Source organism: Chenopodium album, chromosome 14 (assembly GCF_948465745.1).
Source record: "Chenopodium album chromosome 14, dcCheAlbu1.1, whole genome shotgun sequence".
Classification (NCBI taxonomy): Eukaryota; Viridiplantae; Streptophyta; class Magnoliopsida; order Caryophyllales; family Amaranthaceae; genus Chenopodium; species Chenopodium album.
In genome coordinates this window covers 24,071,099-24,093,688 of record NC_137847.1, presented here as the reverse complement: position 1 = coordinate 24,093,688, position 22,590 = coordinate 24,071,099, and positions in this window count along the sequence as shown.

Below are 22,590 nucleotides of genomic sequence, written 5' to 3'. Positions count from 1 at the left end.
TTTTAGGGCTAATCAACATCTTGACTATGTAAACCGATCCATAGGCTTGACTTATATCTCCCTCCACCGACTTGTGACGCAACCACAAAGGTCAAAAGGTCTTAGAAAGAGTTGTAACGTATGGGCGAAGAAGGTAAAGGTAGGCTAAAATTTGAAATTTGATGGTATACCTAATTTGTGAAGCAAAGGGTGATCAATCCTCAACACCATAATCAAGTTATCACCAAAAAAAAAAAAAAAAACACCAACACCCCCAAGCTTATTCGAAGCAAAGATCACAAACATATATATAAAAAGCGTAATAACACTTCCCCCCAAGCTTAAATGGAGCATCGTCCTCAATTTTCATCTTTTTTTTGTGATTTTCATTTCTCAATTTTCATCTTTTTTTTCATACTTCAAAGCATTTTATTTTGCATTTCATCTCTTTCTTTGATCGGTATTGCTTTGTCCTCGCCTCTTTTAACTATAGATGTGTAGGCGTTGTTCGAAGTGCACCTATGTTAGCATGTTGTGAATATGCTTGGCACTCATAGGAAGTGGGAATTGACATACTATTAGGGACAACGATTAGGGAAAAAGCAAAGTCAGGAGACGTCAACAAGTTTTTTTAGGAACTTGTAAACCATTCACGGACCATTTAAGGCAACCACGATAAGGGACAACGATAGGCAACAACGATTGACCTGTGAAGGTTACACCCCATTCATTATCCATGAGATTATTAACTCCATATGGTTAGGAACCACGAAAGGAGGATCAAGGATGATGGTACGAAGTGAGTCATGGAGTCACATTCGCCCGTATTTGCCTCTACTCGATTCTTATTGTGAAAAGTATTTCCTGCGATCTCAAAGGCATGCAAACAAATTCAATTTGCTCCAAAATATAATTATGATAAATTGGTTGAATGTTAATGCAACATATAATTCTAAAATATTTGTGATCACTTGAATTAAATAACAAGATTTAAAAGAAACCTAAACTGGTCGTCCGAACTATCTTATTAGGTGTAATTTTTAATTACATATTCCCTTTAAACATGCAATATGGTGATCAACAATAAAAAAAAAATTGAATAAACATCAACATTGGAAGCAATTTAACAATAATATTGTTAGTCAAATCAAATTATAATAATAACCCTAATCATGATACTAGCAATATAAAATAAAATAAGAGTAATTAAGTGATTAATTACTCACTTTCCACATATCCTTGAATTGCTACATCATGAATAAATTGTTAGTAACTTCAATAAAAATATAAATCAAATTTAAATTAAATTAAATTAAATAAAAAGTAGAGTTGATTTGGTCAAAACCCTCAGTTAATTCTACCTTTCACGCCTTGGTTTAACGATGGAATCTCGGGTCAAGTATGGACTCCTTGGAGTGCTTAAGGAAGGAATGATGTAATTAGGAATTTAAGTTTAAGGCTTAGAATATGACAGAGAAGAGAGAATGATTTTTTGGTGTATAAGAGAGGAAGCGAGTGATTTTTTATGCCCCGAAACTGATGAAATCAGGTTCGTATTAATAGAAAAAATGCGTAGGGTAAATCACGTAACCCTAGAAGTGAAAAGGCGCCACGGAAAAGCCCTAGGAAAACACCGCGTCACCATATATGCACCTTGACATGGCTCGAAATACCGTGACACGGTGCACAATACCGTGACACGGTATTTATACCGTGCTGCGGTATTTTCCAATTATCACGCGTTTTTAAAAGTATGATAACTTTTGATATGTAACTCAGAATAAGACATATAATAATCATTGGAAATATTATCAAGTCTACTTTCCAACCCAGTTGGAATCACGAAAAAATCTTTTGTAGATTTTTAGATATAACCGTTTTAGTGAAAGGGTGTCGGTTTTGGGCTGAGTTTAGTGGTTTGCTTATATCTTCTTTGTTTTAAATCGGAATTGGGCTTATGATATACCGTTGAAAAGATTATTTCAAGGCTATCCAACAAAATAATATTTGGATTATAACTATAGGGCCACAAAATCAGTCAACCTCGGTTTTGTGATGTAGACACGAAAAGTGGAAAATAAATTATAGTTTAGCAACACGAGCTAGAAATTGGGTTGGTTTATGAAATGTATTGAGATTGAATATGGATTTAAGCACTCCAAAGATAAATACTCAACCCGACCAATAATGGTGGTAAAAGGTTGTTCATCATCGGGTTTGGTTTTAGGGAGACATTTTTAGGGGTCTACAGAAGCCCCCACTTTGACTGAGTTTGTAGAAACATCAGTTTCAAAAACGATACTCAAAGTAGTTGATGGGGACGGAGGATGATTTAACACATTTTGCGATCCTAAATCACTCTTTATATGCCGATACCTACATAATAATGTTAGTTGCACAGATAAAAGAGTAAGGGTATAGAATGCGTATCTGACACCAGTGTATCGGTGACAAATATGTTTGGTAGTTTTCTACGCCTGAAGAAATCCACCAGATGAAGGCTGTTGTGATATTTTTCTTCGCCTTGGGAATGTTGTTAGATGATGATTCCACGCCTCTAGAATGTTGTTAGATGATGATTTTTCCCTGCCTTGGGAATGTTGTTAGATGATGATTCCACGCCTCTGGAACGCTATTAGATGATGATTTTTCCCCGCCTCGGGAATGTTGTAATCGCTGAGTTCTTTTCCTTGAGAGGTGGCCATGACCGACAATTTTCTACGCCTGGTGAAAATTTATCTGATTGAAGATAACTTCCTCGTCTCAGGAAAATCTATAGTGAGCTACTCCGCCTCGAGTAACCTATTCAATGAAGATAATTTCCTCGCCTCAGGAAAAGCTATCGCAAGCTACTCCGCCTCGAGAAACCTACTAAATGAAGATAACTTCCTCGCCTCAAGAAAAGCTATCGTGAGATACCCCCTCTCGATCAACCTATTGAATGAAGATAACTTCCTCGCCTCAGGAAAAGCTATCGCGAGCTACTCCCCCTCGAGCAACCTATTGAATGAAGATAACTTCCTCGCCTCAGGAAAAGCTATCGCGAGCTACTCCGCCTCTAGCAACCTATTGAATGAAGATAACTTTCTCACCTCACGAAAATCTATCGCGAGCTACTCCGCCTCAAGCAGCTTATAAAATGAAGATAACTTCCTTGCCTCAGGAAAACCTATCGTGAGCTACTCTGCCTCGAGTAACCTATTGAATGATGATCATTGAGTATTTGATGATTGTTTTCTTTCCCCCAAACATGGGATATAGATGGTTTATCCCTGAACATGGGATATAGATGGTAATTTGTTCGATTTTCCCCGAACAAAGGCTGTAACTAAGACCTACAAAATAAAATTTTCCAATGGACTCGTATAGACTGTGATTAACTTGACCAACTGAGTTGACCAAGCTTGACTTGACATGACATGACATGACATTATATGACTTGTGACTTTGTGTGTATAGTTTGAGTGTGTATGTAGACACAAGCAAATGTAAATGCAAAACCAAAATTTTCCATCATTTTTGTCATGAATGGAGGGTACCGATTTCTCCTGAAAAAGAAAGACATGAAAAATGATGTTTTGTTTTCAAACTTCCCTCTATGAGAAAAAATTTGAAAATTTTTTCGAACTTCCCCAAAAGAAAAAAAATGAAAATGGGAAGAAATTTTGAACTTCCTTGTCGAGCAAAGCAAAATGAATTGCATGGATTTTCTTCTTGTCAAATTGAATTACTCATCTTGAAAATAATGTATGCATGATGAATGATCATAGGACAGGAGGCTAAGGAAAATTACATCATGTAACATGATCAATGAATGCACTTACGCCGTGAAGCTAAGCGCGGTAGTTTGATGACAATGTATGTTGCTTAGGTGAGGAAGCTAAGCATCATATGTAGTGTGTAAAGAACAATTAAACCATCTTGAAAGTTGCTTAGGTCTGGAAGCTAAGCACGTATACAATGGTGATTGTTGAGTCCTGTTTAGGTCAAGGAGCTAAGCGTCACATAGTGTATGAAGAAAAATTTTGATGAACGTTGCTTAGGTCTGGAAGCTAAGCATGTAGATGAAGTGATTGTTGAGTATTGCATAATGAATGTTGCTTATAGGTCAAGGAGCTAATCACGATATGTTTTCTATAATCACAGATCTTTGATATATAAATGTTGCTAAGCACATTATGCGATGCGTGAAACAATGAATATTGCTCAGTTCAGGAAGCTAAGAAAGTATACAATGTTTCTTTTAATGATTGTTGTCTTGAAACATGATGAAGCATGCGCGGTAGGGAACAAGATTTCATGATTAAGGGTTCGTAAGGGAAGGAGGATATGACTATGTATGTGTGAAAAAAGTGTGTGAATGTGATACTAAGCCTAGCTGCAAAGGTTATGGTGACAGAAAGAACTGTGAGAAGAGTCCAGATGGCGACTCTTTAGGCTCGGTAGGCTAAGTGATGTGGGTTCAAGCCCCAAAGTCTAGCACTAGATGGATAGGGATAAGCATTGGATATTCTTTGACTCGATCATGCATATGAATGTGGCCTCACCTCAATGTAAGGTTGCCTACGTATCCGTTAGGAATCAGACCAAACGTAGCTCTAACCGAACTTTGCACAAGTGTATGTACACCTCAAAGAGGTCTTTCAAGGGTTGTAATGTGGTTAAGCTGATGGTCCAAAGAAAAAAAGAGTAAAGGCTCAAGAACCGAGAGAAGCCCCCTAAGATATGCAATTGTGTACTTAAGATTTGAACTTGCAAGTTTTAGTTTTCACTTTTTTTTTCTTTGAATTGTTTTTCTTTTTTATAGGAATGGTGTCCTTCGTACAAGTGTATTATTTCGATAGAGGGTTCGGAATTATTAGAAAGCTAATTATTCAGTGAGGTTAAGTGATCAGAATACCTAGTTGGAGGACGCTTTCGATCAGTAATATTAATTCGTAATTAATATTACAGCTTAATCTTGAGTGAACCCTTCGGGTCACACCCAAGAAACTAACGATCCGATACGACAAATTAATCCGGAAGGAATTAATGAGTCGCTCGAGTATTATGTATTTAGACGTCGGAAATCGAGCTAGGAGTGTCAAGATTAAGCATCGCAAGTCGAGTCGAATTAATAAAAGACGAGACGGTAAAATCTATAATTAATCAACAATTACTAAAATACCCCTAGCATCGGAATGCCCCGAGCAAACCGAATGCTAGGGGCAATGGTGCTAGCATGCGCACTACACCAAGGGTAGAGTGCTGGGTGCGCATGGCTAGCTAGCTAGCTGGCGCAAAGTTAGAAATGCTAGCGGCACCAGCCACGCGCAAGCAGCAACAGTAGCCCGCATTGCGTGCGTGGCTTGCTGCCCGCATGTACGGGCTGGTGCGAGGCCAGCATGCTTTTGCTGGCGCGCTAAGCAAGCAACGCCCAACAGCGGCCTGCTAGAAAGCAAGGCACGCTTGCTGGGCCACGCTTGCGAGCAACCAGTTAAGCAGCGCAGCCAAGGGCCTAGGCGCTAGCTAGGCTACCTTGGCACCCAAGGCTGGGCGCACCACGGGGCGCAACTCGATTAGTCCGTGTGGCTTGTGAGTGGCGGTTGTGGAAGCTTTTGGGGAGGAAGGCAATGGTCCCTTCCCCTTGTGGTCCTCACCTACCCTCTCTTTCCATGAATGCCACTTGTTGATTAATTATTTGTTTGGGATTTCTTTTTATTTTTGGTTTAAAAATAAAATGAGAAAATTGATTTTACCAACTCTCCCATATAGATGGGAGAGTGGAATCCTTATATGACATTCTCTATAAATACCCACCTTAGGAATTGGAGAACTTCACTTGAGTAGGAACTCAAAAAGGCATCTCCACTTGAGAGAAAACCTTTAAGTTCATATAATACTCGAGTAGTGTTTTGGTCCGACTTGGCTAAACTCCGAGTAAGAGACCGATCGGGTCGAGTTGCGAGTGGATACTGTAGGAGGTCTTTGCACTTACAAGACTCGGCTTTTCAAGTAAGAGCTCAGTGGTGTGAGCGAAGCACGCGACAAGGGTAAAATGGTCTTTTCTCTCTTTCTTGTTATTTATGTCATTTAGTTATATTAATTGTGAGCGGGTCTTGGGGTCGGGTTTTGTTCCGCGGAAAGTCGGACTTTCCAAAACCGAACAGTAGTATCGGAGCCTTGCTCATTTATTTTTGTAACTAAAATTTTCGAGGTGTTTAAAATGGATTTAATTTCAAGTTGCTGTTGCTAATTGGACTAGTAGCTTGATTTTATTAATTTTAATCTCGTTTTATTTAGAATTTTGGCTCTAGAACCCAGATTTTCGCCCAAGACTAGTGAATTTTGGGTGGAATCGATATTTTGGAAACTTTGTGATCCTTTTCGGGTTGCGACAAAGCCAAATTTTCCCAGAAATGCTTGTTTTGAGGGATTTTTCGTTTTGACGAAAATTTTTAAATCTTTTAAACCTTGAATCTTAATGGCATATTAATTGTGATTATGCATTTGGTTCTTTCCTTTATGCTTCTGCAATTTTAGACCACTTTTGAGCATAATTACTTGGTAGTAATTGGTGCTTAATAGTTGGCTCAAATTTTCACATAATTGCAAATAATTTGCTTTAAGTGTGAAAAGTTTGTATCTTGAGGCTCTTAAGTACTAAAGATTTAATCTTTAATTCTTTTAAGTGATTGTAACTTTGTGTTTCTAAATTCCATGTGTGTTTATTGAACTTTTTGATTTAATCATTTATTAAGTTGATTGGAATCATAAAGTTTCAAACTTGTGATAGAATTTTAATTAATCTTCATATTGGAAGATGTAATTTTTCAAGGATTCACAAGTTAAAGTTGGAATCTTTATTTGAATATTTATGTTCATAATTCCAACTCTATTTTAATTTTGTCAAATCTCATAATTAATTTATGTTGGTTAAATTAATAGTGAGAATAGCCCTTTTTCATTTTTGTTGCATCAAGTTGAACCAAATTTCATTAAAGAATAGTTCTTGGAATTAATTTGGTTTTGCGCACTTGAATGAATTTATTAAGTTGGACTTGTTATAATTTTCATTTTTTCCTCATTAAATTGTATCAAAATTAATTTAGAATTAGTTACATAACTCACGCAAAAAATTGGGGAATTAATCCCGAGGCACTAGCACGCAATCCAAGGCAATAGCCACCCTCGGCTAGCCGGGCTGCATAACAACCCGCATGTGGCTGCCAAGGGTCGTGGCTATGCCTGGGTGCGTGCAGTGATCAGGTGCGTGGGCTGTGCGCGTAAGGCATCAGCATGGCGCAGCAGCAGCCGCATGTTGTGCCCGCCATGCATGCTACGTGTGTGTGAGATGCTTAACGCGAGTAAGCGGGATGTGCAAGGGTTGTGTGAGCAATGGCTACTAGGCAGTACGAGCCTAGCACAACAGCGCTGCCGAGGCTTGGTGCCTAGCAAACCAAGCCATGTTGCTTGGTGCTAGGCACACGAGAGCGTAGGGCAATGTTTTTTTTTGCGTTTTGCTGATTTTAATTATTTTAATTATGTTTATTTATTTTAATGAAATTTTTTAGGCTAGGCCTCGGTTTTGAGCGACACTTACAAAATTTTATTTTGGCAAAGTTTTGGGTTTGCGGTCTTAATTAATTGGATTAATTAACTTGGATGCGGAATTTAGTGGGAGCTTCATTATTTTAATTGCGCTTAATCAAATAATTGGTTAAACAACTTTGACTAGTTTTAATTAGCCGCGTTAATCGGATTAACCACCTTAATTACTTACTAGTTTACGTGCGTTTATGAATTGTTACTTGCTTACCTTTGTAAAATGCATGGGCCATTCACATATAGTGAATGGATGAATGCAATGTATATTCTCTCACAGGTTTTATGAAATCGTAGATACTAGTATTTGCATTATTTTGGTTATGCCTTGAAGACGATGTTTCTTGGAAGACAAAGCCATAAAGTTGCAATTCAAGACTCTTGAAGATTTGAAGACTCAAGGGGTCATGCTAGCTGCCAAATGCATCATTTACTTATGTTTTCAATATATATTTATGCTTGTATATATATGAATAATATGTTAGATGCATGTCTAGGATTTCGAATGTTGTGATGATTAATTAAGTTCACTTAAATCAACCAACATAGAAACCCTAGGTCCCAAAAATATTGAGTAAAACTTGTCATTCGAAAACAACACTTACCGAACTAATGCACATAGTGATGGGATATGCCAAAGCTAGGCATGTTGATGGGTTTGCCGAAGCAAGACATCTCAACGATTTGAGTGATGGAGTCCTAACATATCGTGGCAAACAAGATAAATTGTGGAGAGAGCATTAGATGCGACAATTTATCTAACCAAGAGTGGCTTGGAGCCATTAACAAAGAGTTTCTTACCTTAGAATAATAAGTGTTAAGACAAGCCAAAGCATGCTTAACTACTCATTGATTCTTTGGATCTTGGAATCGACTTATTCTCACTTAATAGGGACAATTTTAATGTGTGTGAATAAGATGTTTAAATAAGTTTGATATATATGCATGAATTCAATCTTTTTTAAGTATTATGAACGGTTTTTCATTTCAAATTCTTTCAATTGTAGAACCATGTCTGCGAATAACTCAAACAACCAATTCTCGTTGTGCTCAATTCTCGAGAAGGAGAAATTGAGTGGGCCAAATTTTCTTGATTGGCAAATAAACTTGTGTATAGTTCTCATGAAAGAGTAAAAGGAAAACGTCCTTGATGAGGAAATGCCCGAGACTCCTAATGAGGAAGTGACTCAGGCTGCCCTAAACCGATGTCAAACTGCCAATCGGGATGTCAAGTGCATCATGCTGGCCACTTTGTCTCCCGACCTTCAGAAGACTTTCTTTGAGAAGGAGACAGCTTTTGAGATCATTTTTGAGCTTCAGAATATGTCCCAAGAGCATGCCCGAATTGAAAGGTTTGAAACCCACAGGCAGATCCTTGAGAGCAAGCTCAAGAAAGGAGAGCCAGTCAGCCCACATGTACTTAAAATTATAGGTTTATTTGAGAACATGGAAAGGCTTGATGCGGGGTATTCCAACCGAGATGGCAATTGACATCATTCTCCACTCGCTGCACAAAGGCTATGATCAGTTCAAAATGATCTATAACGAAATGATCTATAACATGCACAAAATGGAAAAAACCTTCACCGAGCTTCATGGTATGTTGAAGCAAGCTGAGAAAACGCTCAAGGATGAGGGAAATCATGACATGCTTATGGTCAAGAAGGGCAAGCCGTTCAAACGCTCAGGCAAGAAGAAGAAAGGCTTTAAGGGGAAGGGTAAGAAGACCTTTCCGCCTAAGCCAAAAGCTACCAAAGACAATAAGGGGAAAAAGGTAGTCTCTTCTAAATCTGATTCCGAATGTTTCTACTGCAAGAAGAAGGAACATTAGAAGAGAGATTGCCTCAAATTCAAGGAAGATAAGAAGAACGGAACAGTTGGTTCGACATCAGGTATTTTCGTTATAGACTTAAACTTCGCTAGCAAAACATCATGGGTATTAGATACCGGATGTGGCTCACACCTTTGTTCTTATGCTCAGGGACTCAGGCTTGACAGGATGCTAGAGAAGGAAGAGGTTGAACTACGGGTCGGCAATGGAGCCAAGATGTCAGTCACATCTGTAGGAACTCTCAGTTTGTCTTTGCCCTCAGGGCTTGTTTTAGAACTTGAAAATTGCTATCATGTTCCTAGAGATACCAAAAAACATTATATCTATTTCGGCGTTGGACGCCAAAGGATTTTAGTTAAAGACAATGCATGTTCATTTTATCTTGACAATGTTTTATATGGTAAAGCATATTCAGAAAATGGTCTTTATGTGCTCTCTTTAGACAAACAAGTTTATAATGTTGAAAATACCACTAAAAAAGCTAAGACCATTGAGTCAAATGAGACATACTTGTGGAATTGTCGTCTTGGCCACATTAACATCAAACGCATAAAGAAACTTCTACAAGAAGGTGTTCTTAACTCATTCGATTTACAACAGTTTGAAAATTACGAAGGATGTTTATTAGGCAAGATGATAAAGCAGCCATTTTTCGAGTTGGGAGAAAGGGCAAGTGACTTGTTGGGCCTAAAACACACCGATGTATGTGGACCAATGAGCACAACCACTAGAAACGACCATCGATATTTTATCACCTTCACGGATGACTATAGTAGATCTAGATATGTCTACCTTATTTCGCACAAATCTGAATCGTTTGAGAAGTTCAAAGAATTTCAGAGTGAACTTGAAAAACATCTTGGAAAGAAAATCAAAGCTCTTTGATCAGATCGAGGTGGTGAATACTTGAGCCAAGAATTCGATGACCATTTGAAAGAAAAGGGTATACTTTCAAAATTGACACCTCTAGGAACTCCATAATGGAATGGAGTATCCGAAAGGAGAAATCAAACCTTGTTGGACATGGTACGATCAACAATGGGTCTTAGTGATCTTCCTATCTCTTTTTGGTGACATACACTTCTAACCACGACACTAACATTGAACCGTGCTCCATCAGAAGTTGTAGAAAAGACTCCATATGAATTATGGACGAAGAAACCTCCAAGGTTGTCTTTTCTCAAGATATGGGGTTGCGAAGCATATGTCATGAAATAAATTTTTGACAAAATGTTTGTGGGATACCCAAAAGAAACCAAAGGGTATTACTTCTACAACAAATCCGAGAATAAAGTGTTTGTTGCTCGCGATGGTGTCTTTACGGAGAAGGAACACCTTTTTAAAATGATAAGTGGGAGGAAAATCGAACTCGATGAAGTTCAAGAGGATGAGAAACAAAATTAAATTGACAGTCAAAGTGCTCAAACAACATCTGTTGACGTTGGTCAAAATGTGCAAAGTTAAATCGACAATGCAAATTCTTAGTCTATCTGTTACACTACGTAGGTCGCAGAGGCCAAGGTCTCAACCTAATAGGTATCTTGGTGTCGTATTTACCGAGAATTAGGACATCCTGGTAGTGGATGGAGACGAACCTGCAACCTACAAGCAAGCGATGGCGAGCTCTGACTCTGCTAAATGGAAAGAGGCCATGAGATCTGAAATGGATTCCATGTTTGAAAATCAAGTATAGGACTTAGATAACTTACCCGAAGGTTACACACCTATCGGATGTCAGTGGATTTTCAAATTGAAAACCGATAAAGATGGAAATGTATTCATTTACAAAGCTAGACTGGTAGCAAAAGGTTACAGGAAAATTCATGGTATTGATTATGATGAACCTTTTCTCCGGTCGCAATGCTTAAATCCATTCAGATCATCCTATCGATTGCTGCATATTACATTTATGAAATATGGCAGATGGATGTCAAAACCGCCTTCCTTAATGGTATTTTGGAAGAAAATGTGTATATGACACAACCTGAAGGTTTTGTCGACCAAAACAATGCTGGGAAAGTGTATAAGCTTAAAAAGTCCATTTATGGGCTAAAACAAGCTAGCAGAAGTTGGAATCTGCGATTCGATGAAGCCATCAGTAAGTTTGGCTTTATCAAGAATCCAGATGAGTCTTGTGTTTACAAGAAGGTCAGTGGGAGTTACATCGCCTTCCTAGTCTTATATGTAGATGACATATTGCTCATTGGAAATAGTATTCCGATGCTAGAGTCTGTTAAGGCCTGGCTTGGAAAATGTTTTTCAATGAAAGACTTGGGAGAGGCTCAGTACATATAGGGGATCAAGATCTACAAGGATAGATCTAAGAGGATGATTGGATTGAGCCAGAGTACTTACATTGATAAGGTACTGGCTCGGTTCAACATGCAGGAGGCCAAGAGAGGTCACCTACCCATGTCACATGGCATAACCCTAAGCAAGAAGCAGTGTCCAAAGACACCTGATAAGCGAGAAAGGATGAATCAGATTCCATATACTTCGCTTATTGGATCGATTGATATGTACTAGGCCATATGTATCGTATGCTTTGAGTGCTACGAGCCGATACCAATCAGACCTAAGAGAGGTGCATTAGACTTTGGCCAAGAATATCCTAAAATACCTGAAAAGGAACAAGGATAAATTCCTGGTATATATGGTGGCTCAAATGAATTAGTTGTTGAAGGTTATAACGACGCAAGCTTACAAACAAACAGAGATGATTTCAAATCACAGTGTGGTTACGTGTTCTGTCTAAATTGAGGAGCGTTTAGTTGGAAGAGTGCCAAGCAGAGCACAACTGCAGATTCTACAACTGAAGCCGAATACTTGGCAGCTGCTGAAGCGACTAAGGAGGTAGTTTAAATTCGTAAGTTCTTTGGTGAACTTGATGTTATACCCTCCATCTAGGGTCCAATAGCCCTCTATTGTGACAACAATGGAGCTATTGCTCAGGCTAGAGAGCCAAGGGAACATTAGAAGGTCAAACATGTCATGCGGCGATTTCACATGTCAAGGGAATGGAAGTCAGAGGGTGAAATCAGAATTTGTAAAGTTGGAACGGACGATAATGTAGCCGATCAACTTACTAAACCTCTGCCTAAAGTGAAGCACAACAAGCACATTGAGGCAATGGGAATCAGGCACGTTGGAGATTGGCTTTGATTTCCTTGTTTAGTGTTTTAATTAACTTTGAACATGTTAATGTAAGACACTACAATGAACCATTCAAGTTTTGGAGTAATTTAATTTCATGCGATTTTATCACTCCATTTCTATTTAATTATGGATTAGGATTAAATATTGAGTCCATTCGATTCTGAGAATATTCAAAATAGGGTATCAAGACCAGTCTTGGATAAAGAAACACCTATTAAGTGAACATTGAATATTATAATCGAAAATTATCCCTAATCAAGGTCATTTAAATTATGAACAATTAATGACCACTTGAGATTAGTGTGTAGTTTGATTTATAGCACCGTTTGTTGTGCTATAAGGACATAATTGTCATAAATCATTTGCACAGGTATTGGTTTAGAACCATACTGGATTAACCTATGAGATTACTTTAAGAGATTTAAAAATCGTCATAAGTATACTTCTCAATATGGCTATTGGAACCTCTTTCCTAGACCATGAGTATTGTGAGTTCTCTTGTTTGTGTACTAGTCTGTTTTGATGTTAGTCAAATGTCTGCTGTATATGGAGATTAACGGCAACACTCGAGCGGCAAGGTCCTCTTAGTAAGAGAAGCCGACAGTACAAGACTGGAAATGTCCCCCTACTAACAATAGGGAACATGTCTTTGTTGTTTACAATGCCTCTCAAAGAGCGAGACTGTAAAATGCATGGTTGTAATCACATTGATTTTAAGAAATCATCTGTTTATTGACGGTAGAACTCGGATATCGAGAGAAACACTTCTGGACGTAATAAGGATGACGAATAATCTTACTTTATAATTCATAAAGAGACATTAAGTGACATAGGAAGTAGGCTATACACAAAAACCGCACCTGTCCAGAAGGACAAGTGGGAGATTGATAGGAATAATCTCCTTCGAATAAGTGTATTATTCCAATAGAGGGTTTGGAATTATTAGAATGCTAATTATTCAGTGAGGTCAAGTGATCGGAATGCCTAGTTGTAGGTCGCTTCCGATCAGTAACATTAGTCCATAATTAATATTACAGCATAATCTTGAATGAACCATTCGGGTCACACCCAAGTACCTAACGATCCGATACGACGAATTAATGCGGAAGGAATTAATGAGTCGCTTGAGTATTATGTATTTAGACATCGAAAATCGAGTTAAATGCGTCGAGACCGAGCGTCGCAAGTCGAGTCGAATTAATAAAAGACGAGACGGTAAAATCCATAATTAATCATCAATTACCAACATACCCCTAACATCAGAATGCCCCGAGCAAACCGAATGCTAGGGGCAATGGTGCTAATATGCGCACCACACTAAGGGTAGAGTGATGGGTGCGCATGGATAGCTAGTTATCTAGCTGGCGCAATACTAGCAGCACCAGCCACGCGCAAGCAGCACCAGCAGCTCGCATTGCGTGCGTGACTTGCTGCGCGCATGTGCAGGCTGGTGCGAGCCCAGCATGCTGCTGATGGCGCGCCAAGCAAGCAACGCCCAACAGCGACCTGCTAGCAAGCAAGGCACATTTGCTGAGCTGCGCTTGCGAGCGACCAGCCAAGCAGCCCAACCAAGGGCCTAGGCGCCAGCTAGGCTGCCTTGGCACCCAAGGTTAGACGCGCCACGTGGCGCAGCTCGATTGGGTCGTGTGGCTTATGAGTGGCAGTTGGGGAAGCTTGGGGAGGAAGGCAATGGTCCCCTTCCCTTGTGGTCCTCACCTACCCTCTCTTTCCATGAAAGCCACTTGTACTGTTGATTAATTATTTGTTTGGAATTTCTTTTTATTTTTGACTTAAAAATAAAATGAGATAATTGATTTTACCAACTCTCCCACATCGACGGGAGAGTGGAATCCTCATATGACATTCTCTATAAATACCCACCTTGGGAATTGGAGAATTTCACTTGAGTAGGAACTCAAAAAGGCATCTCCACTTGAGAAAAAACCTTTAAGTTCATATAATACTCGAGTAGTGTTTTGGTCTGACTCGGCTAAACTCCGAGTAAGAGACTGATCGGGTCGAGTTGCGAGTGGATACCGTAGGAGGTCTTTGCACTTGCAAGACTCGACTTTTCAAGTTAGAGTTCCGTGGTGTGAGCGAAGCACGTGACAAGGGTAAGATGATCTTTTCTCTCTTTCTTGTTATTTATGTCATTTAGTTATATTAATTGTGAGCGGGTCTTGGGGTTGGGTTTTGTTCCGCGGAAAGTCGGACTTTCCGAAACCCTACACTTTTTTCATTTTTTCTTTTTCATTTTTTTGAATCAATGTGGGCAATCTTTAATCATGCGGTCCATCACTCACTTAGCATTCATGTTTCTCAAGCATAGTACTAAGCACTCAATGAGAGACGCAATTCGAGATATGTTCATATCAAAGACATTGGAATACTTGCCCTTAGACATTGTTTTATTATTTTTCATTCATATTTTGAACTCCTTTGAATGTCAGACAACTCACTCACATCCCCATCCAAGGTTAAGTGAACGTGGGCTGAAGAAATGAAGGAAAAACGTTAGACGAGGCTCAAACTGGTTAATGAAGAAGTGGAAAAGTGTTTGAATGGTAAAGGGGAAGTGATAGGTTGCAAAGAGTGCCTTAAATCATTGGTATACTTTGTACTTTTTTTTTAATAGGGTATACCTAGTACTTAATTCAGAAAAAGTTAGGGTTTTTTTTTTTTTTTTTTTTTTTTTTTTGCGAATGTCATGATAGAATGCAAAGGAAAAGAATTCTCATTGATGGAAAAAGGTAAGAAACATGACACATAAAAACATGGATAAGGGAAACCTAAGTTAGACTTATTAGGAGAAAAGGGCTGAAACGAAATAAAAAGGCATGAAATCTTGTATAGAAAGCTCTTCTCGTGCTTCGTCTTCATGGTTGCTTATTGACTTCCTTCTTGTCATTAGGAGGGGCAAGAAGTTTGTTATTGGTGATGATTTGATTGGAAGAAAAAGAAGGAAAGAATGACGTTCCCCTTATTCTTCCAACTCTTGCCTAGTGATTCTTAGTCTCAAGTATTGTGGAACAAAATGCGCTCACTTAGTGCATTGACTCAATACTCGGATTGGAAAGGAAGAGTGTATGAAAAGATTTTGAAAACCAATGGGAAATACTCCACTCATTCTTATTACAATAGAAAACGACACATGCATGGTCCTAGTATACGATCATAAACAATATAGTGCATTACTCGAAGACAAAGTGTGTGTAACGACTCAACAAGTGTGATCAGGTGAGTTTATTAAGACTCGTGATATGATCGTATGGCTATACATGAAGACGTTGTGAAAAAACAAAGGACCCAAGGACCAAATAGCATAGAAGACTAAAAGACAAACTAACTTGATTAATTTTTTCCAATTTTAATGTTTATGCTATTTACTAGGTGAAAATGGTCCATCGGCAATCGTAAGTCATAAATAAAATAAAATTAACCACAATCAAAGACAAAGAACACATGTCAAGATTAGCACAATAATCACAAAATAATAGGAAGATTGACTATAGAGTTTTAAAAAAGTTATGACTCATGAGAATAAATAAATAAATAAAAATAAAAAACTACAATCCTATGTTATACGAGTTGACACGGATAAGAGGACTAAGAGAATTACAAGATTGGCTAAGACTAGGTTGACACAAAAAAAAAATAGAAATAAAAGAGAAGGTTGGACGCTAAAAAGACACCTAAACTAGATAGGCTATAGTATTTCGGTATTAACTATTGATCTGTTACTTTGATTGGGACGAAACCAACTCCAAATGAAAGGTAAAACTCGGAACTATAGATCCATAGGTGAAACGACATGTAACTCTTTATAGAACTTCGGGTATGACCAAAACAAGTTGACTCTTGTGCAGGATACGGAAATAAAAATCTGGGTTGACTCAAAAATAAATTAAAAAAAAGACTATGACTCTACTATAATAATAAAAAAAAAGGATTAAGTAAAAGAGAGATAAAAATAAAAAAAATTCGCAAAAAATACAAACATAAATACATTGTCACGCATGATGCAATAAAGTTTGCAACTTAGAGTCGAGTTCTATGTTCCACTATGGTCAAGCTTATTTGGGTGTCAAAAGGTACCATGGTTAAGAGTTTTGAATGCGTTAGCAAGGCAGCCTCCTTTGAGGGTGTATGCCAATGGACGGCTCCGCAAGTTCGTGATGAAATCGAACTCAACTTCATGGTTTGGGCGGATTTAATAACTCGGATGACCCCTTATTGTCATGAACGTTTTCGGGTTGATAAAGCTTAAATCCCCCGGGCTAGCCACATACGTAGAACACGTACTATTATGGAAAAATAGGTAAGCTAAAATGCATATGCATATGTGACAATGCCAATTAAATTGCAGGAATACAATTCAAGAATCTTTCTAGTCTCATCCACTCATCTCAATTAAATACCAATCACTCAAATCGATAAATAACCAAGATTCCTCCCAATTGGAGTCGCCAAATTGTAGGCGTCGTTCGAAACGTGCCTATGTTAGCATGTTGTGAATATGCTTGGCACTCATAGGAAGTGGGAATTAACAAATGATTAGGGACAACAATTAGGGATAAAGCAAAATAGGGAGCCGCTAACAAGTTTTTTTAGGAACTTGTAAACCGTTCACGGATCATTTAAGGCAACCACGATACGGGACAACGATAGGCAACAATGATTGACCCGTGAAGGTTACACCCCATTCATAATCCATGAGATTATTGACTCCATATGGTTCGGAACCATGAAAGGAGGATCGAGGATGATGGTACGAAGTGAGTCATGGAGTCACATTTGCCCGTATTGGCCCCTACTCGATTCTTATTGTGAAAAGTATTTCCTACGATCTCAAAGGCATGCAAACAAATATTCAATTTGCTCCAAACTATAATTATGCTAAATTAGTTGAATGTTAATGCAACATATAATTCTAAAATATTTATGATCACTTGAATTAAACAGCAAGATTTAAAAGGAACCTGAACTAGTCGTCCAAACTATCTTAATAGGTGTGATTTTCAATTACATATTCCCTTTAGACATGCATTATGGTGATCAACAATAAAAAATAGAATAAACATCAACATTGGAAGCAATTTAACAATAATATCGTTAGTCAAATCAAATTATAATAATAACCCTAATCATGATACTTGCAATATAAAATATAGTTGTGTACTGTGCTGGAATGACTGAGAGTGTTCTGCATGAAATCCTAGGCATGACAGGGTTCAATAAAGGCAGCCTTCCTTTTAAATACTTGGGGGTTCCCATTTGTTCTAAAAGGTTAACTGTTGTTGAGTGTGAGCACCTGGTAGATAAAATGTGTGCAAGAATTAGAATTTGGGGGTCTAAACATACGTCCTTTGCTGCTAGATCAGTTTTGGTGAATTTTTATTTTAATGAGTATCCAGGTGTACTAGGCTCAAATCATGATTTTTCCTAAAGCTGTGTTTGAGAAGATTAATGGAGTCTGTAAGAACTTTCTATGGCATGGGTGTTTGGTTCAAAAACCTGGTTAAATTGCCTAGGATAAATTCTGCAGGAAGAAATCAGAAGGAGGTTTAGGCGTGAAGGATGCTGAGACCTGGAATATAACAGCCTTGGGGAAGCATTTTTGGGCAATAGGTCAATGAAAAGAGAACCTTTGGGTCAAATGGATAAATTTGGTGTATTTTAAAGGGAAGAATTGGTATGATTATCAGCCTAGTATGGATTCTAGTTGATATTGGAGAAAGATTTGTTGTGTGAAAGATAAACTCAAGAGTGTATATTCTGTCAGTTCTTTTGGGCAAGGCTGAATTTAGATCAGCAAGGTTTATAAAGAGCTAATGTAGGATGCTGGAAGATGTAGATGGGACAAGTTAATTTGGGAAAGATTGGCTATCCCAAAGCATCAGTTTATAGCATGGTTGGCTATTCAAGGCAGATTGCTGACTAGGGACAGATTGCAGTAGTTTGGTGTAATTGCCTCTACTGAGTGTCTGCTATGTGGTGCTCAAACTGAGTCTCATGCTCATTTATTCTTTGACTGCTTGTATAGTAGAAGAATTTGGGATGAGATTAGTAGTTGTATTGGTGTTCCGAGCAAAGGTTATAGTCTACAGAATGCTGTCAGAAGAACAAGGTATTGCAAGCATGGTTTCAAGCAATGTCTGCTGAGAGTCTTCACTTTAGCAGCTGTGTACTGGATATGGGAGTCAAAAGCATGGTTTCAAGCAATGTCTGCTGAGAGTCTTCACTTTAGCAGCAATGTCTGCTGAGAGTCTTCACTTTAGCAGCTGCTAGGAATAGTGTGTTTTGGGAGACAAAAGTGTTGTGTATACATGCAGTTGTAAAGTTTGTAAAAATAGAAGTTAAGGATAGATTGTTAACTGTAAAGTCAAAAAGAATTAATAGTGTAGATAGGGATTGGTTGCAAGAGCACTTTGTATAGGGCTGCTCTGAGTTGTTCTTTTTAGGCAGTTTGTTCTGCTAGTTAGTTTTGCTCCCTTGTTAGGGACTGGTTTGTAAAATAGTTTTTGAGCAATAAAACTACTTACTTACCAAAAAAAAATATAAAATAAAATAAGAGTAATTAAGTGATTAATTACTCACTTTCCGTGTTTCCTTGAATTGCTACATCATGAATAAATTGTTAGTAACTTCAATAAAAAAAAGTATAAATCAAATTGAAATTAAATTAAATTAAATAAAAAGTACAGTTGATGTGGTCCAAACCCTCATTTAATTCTACCTTTTACGCCATGGTTTAAGGATGGAATCTCGGGTCATGTATGGACTCTTTGGAGTGCTTAAGTAAGGAATGACGTAATTAGGAATTTAAGTTTAAGGCTTACAATATGAGAGAGAAGAGAGAATAATTTTTTGGTGTATAAGAGAGGAAGAGAGAATGATTTTTGGTGTCCCGAAACTAATGAAATTAGGTTCGTATTAATAGAGAAAATGCGTAGGATGGAGAACGTAACCCTACAAGTGAAAAGGCACCGTGGAAAAACCCTAGGAAAACACCGCGTCACCGTATATGCATCTCAACACGGCTCGAAATACCGTGACACGGTGCACAATACCATGACATGGTATTTTATGTCATGCTGCGATATTTTCCAATTTTCACGCAATTTTAAAACTATGATAACTTTTGATCTGTAACTCGAAATAAGGCATATAATAATCGTTGGAAAGCTTATCAAGTCTACTTTCCAACCCAGTTAGAATCACGTAAAAACCATTTATGGATTTTAATATATAGCCGTTTTAGTGAAAGGGTGTCGGTTTTGGGCCAAGTTTAGTGTTTTGCTTATATCTTTTTCGTTTCAAATCGGAATTGGGCTTATGATATACCGTTGGAAAGATTATTTCAAGGTCTATCCAACCAAATAATATTTGGATCAAAATTATAGGGCAAAAAAATCATTAACCTCGGTTTTGTGATGTGGACACGAAAAGTGGAAAATAAGTTATAGTTTAGCAAAATAGGCTAGGAATTGGGTTGGTTTATGAAATGTATTGGAATTGAATATGGATTTAAGTGCTCCAAAGATTAAATACTCCCGACCAATAATAATGGCAGTGAAAGGTTGTTCATTATCAGGTTCGTTTTTGGGGAGAAATTTTAGGTGTCTACAGGACGGCTTTTTTCAACTTGCATCTGCCTTTTTATTCACAAAAAAACCGCAACACTAACTTGCATTCATCATAAGAACTAAATATCCAAACTTATACACCATAATCTCCAACTATATAAGGACCAATTTGCTTCATAAAAACCAAGAATAGAAACAAAATGAAACAAATGGCTCAAAAGCTAATAATATGGCTTGAAAAGAAGGTATAAGGCTCAAATGGTTAGCAAGGAGGCAAATGTAAACCCAAAACCAAAAAGATAAAATCTATCCTAGAAAAAGAAAAATTACCACCCAAAAAGATGCCTTTGTCCTTCCTAAATGGTTCAGTCGCGATCTCGGGAGATAAAAGTCAAGTTCTAGATAAAGTAAGTGATAGTCAAGGATCCATGTGCCGCTCATGCAAAATAGGTAGAAGACTAGAAGAATGAAACCTCACATGGTTTTAGTAAAATCTCACTATTAGCGTCAAATTCACTATAGGAAGCAACACCTTCTTACCACAAACAAATAGATTAGGGATTCAAGGTCCCAAAAGTTCTAAACACACTACCTTAGCATACTATATTCTAGAATCAACCAAGCATATTCTCAAACCGCGCATACCGTTAACCTTTAAGAAGAAAAGCATTCAACTATACAAGTCCAAAAGTATTATGTCCAAAGCAAGAACAAAACAAAGACACATTGCAAAATTTTCCTTGATAGAAACTAAAATATTTTTGGAGTTTTTCAAGATAAAGAACATGGAAATGCATATACAATCGTGCATGGCATATATGAATCAAAACCCCACCGAGCATGATAGAATACCCTCCTCTAAGCTTGAATGAGACAATACACTCAAATCATAAATCAAATAATCCATGGGAGGGGAAGAGAAAGAAATCAAACCAACAATACCAACACATGTCCAACAAGTCACCAACCATTAGAGAAAGAGCAAGGAAAGATATTACCGGATATAGGTGGGTGTAAATACCCACAAATGACCCAATTAAGCCTTTCAAAGCCATTTCCTCTAAAATTGAATCTCGCCTTCTATATGCTAGCAATTGTGGGGTCAAACATCCTTGATTCTTGATCCAAACCAATGCACCAAAGTATATCAAGTTAAGTACCTAGAAAAAGGCACATAAACATTTCCAAGAGAGAAAATCTATTCTAAAAAGAAAAGAAAATGAAAGTAATAAAACACGGGTTACTTCCCAAGAAAGGCTTGCTTAGGGTCCAAGCTTGACCGCTCTAGTAAATAATATTGCAACAAACACAAGAGATTGTTAAATGCACTACCACACATTTCGTAAGATAGAAGGTAGGCGAATGATGGAAAGAGGGCAAGAAACAAGCTAAGTGCACACCTATGAGGAGAGAGATGCCAAGAAAAAGAAGAAGAATCAAAGGAAAATTTAATAAAGTAAGAAGAAGAAAAAGAAAAATAAGGCAAACTCTCCTCAAATTATTATTGGATGGCATAATCACCCTTTTCTTCAATAGAAGACGAATAAGGGACATAAAAAACATCATAGACAATGGGGTCCCCAATAGGCTTATTGACAAAAGAAGGGAGGGACATATGAACGTAGGGGATATTGTTAAATTTTCTTGAAATAGGGATATGAGAAGAGGAAATAGGGTCAATAGTCTCACAAATGAACTCTTCCGCACCACCATGCCTCAAATCACCAACAAGAGCATGGAAATCAATCATAGAATCCTCAAAAGAAGAACACTCATGATCTTCATCACCCTCAAACATCCAACTTCCAAGAGAAACTACATAATCCCCTCCATCACAACAGCGAAAAACAACTCCCTCAACATCCTTAAAGCCCAAAGTTTCAAAGCCATGCATGAATGGATGCAAATTCATTTCAAACTCATCTCTCTCCCATAAAGCATCCTCAATGAATTTACTCAAAAGGCTATGAGTTTTCATTTGAATCTCAAAGAACACATTGGACATAACCTCAAACGAGTCCAAATACTCATGGATAGAAGAATCACAATCATACACTTGAGACTCATCACAATCAACAAAGGAAGGGGAATTTAGATTCACAAAATCATCAGCATCATCATCATCACTCTCAACTCCCTTTCCTTCACTCCTATGCTCACTAATAGGATCTTCACACACTCTTGGTTGCTCAAAATGATCATCATCATCCTCAACACACACATTAGACTTAGAATTTTCACAAACAAACATTAAAGATGACAATTGGCCTTCTAGCTCTCCACGTCTCCTTCTTTCCTCTCCAAGAAGCTCCTCACTCTTTTTCATCATCTCCAATTGACTTCTCATATAATTAAGAATTGATTCCTTACTAGGCCCTAGATCATTACTAAGCTTAATATGCCTAATTTGACTTTTAAAAATAGCAATAAGATATTCAAAAGGTGTAGAAGGTT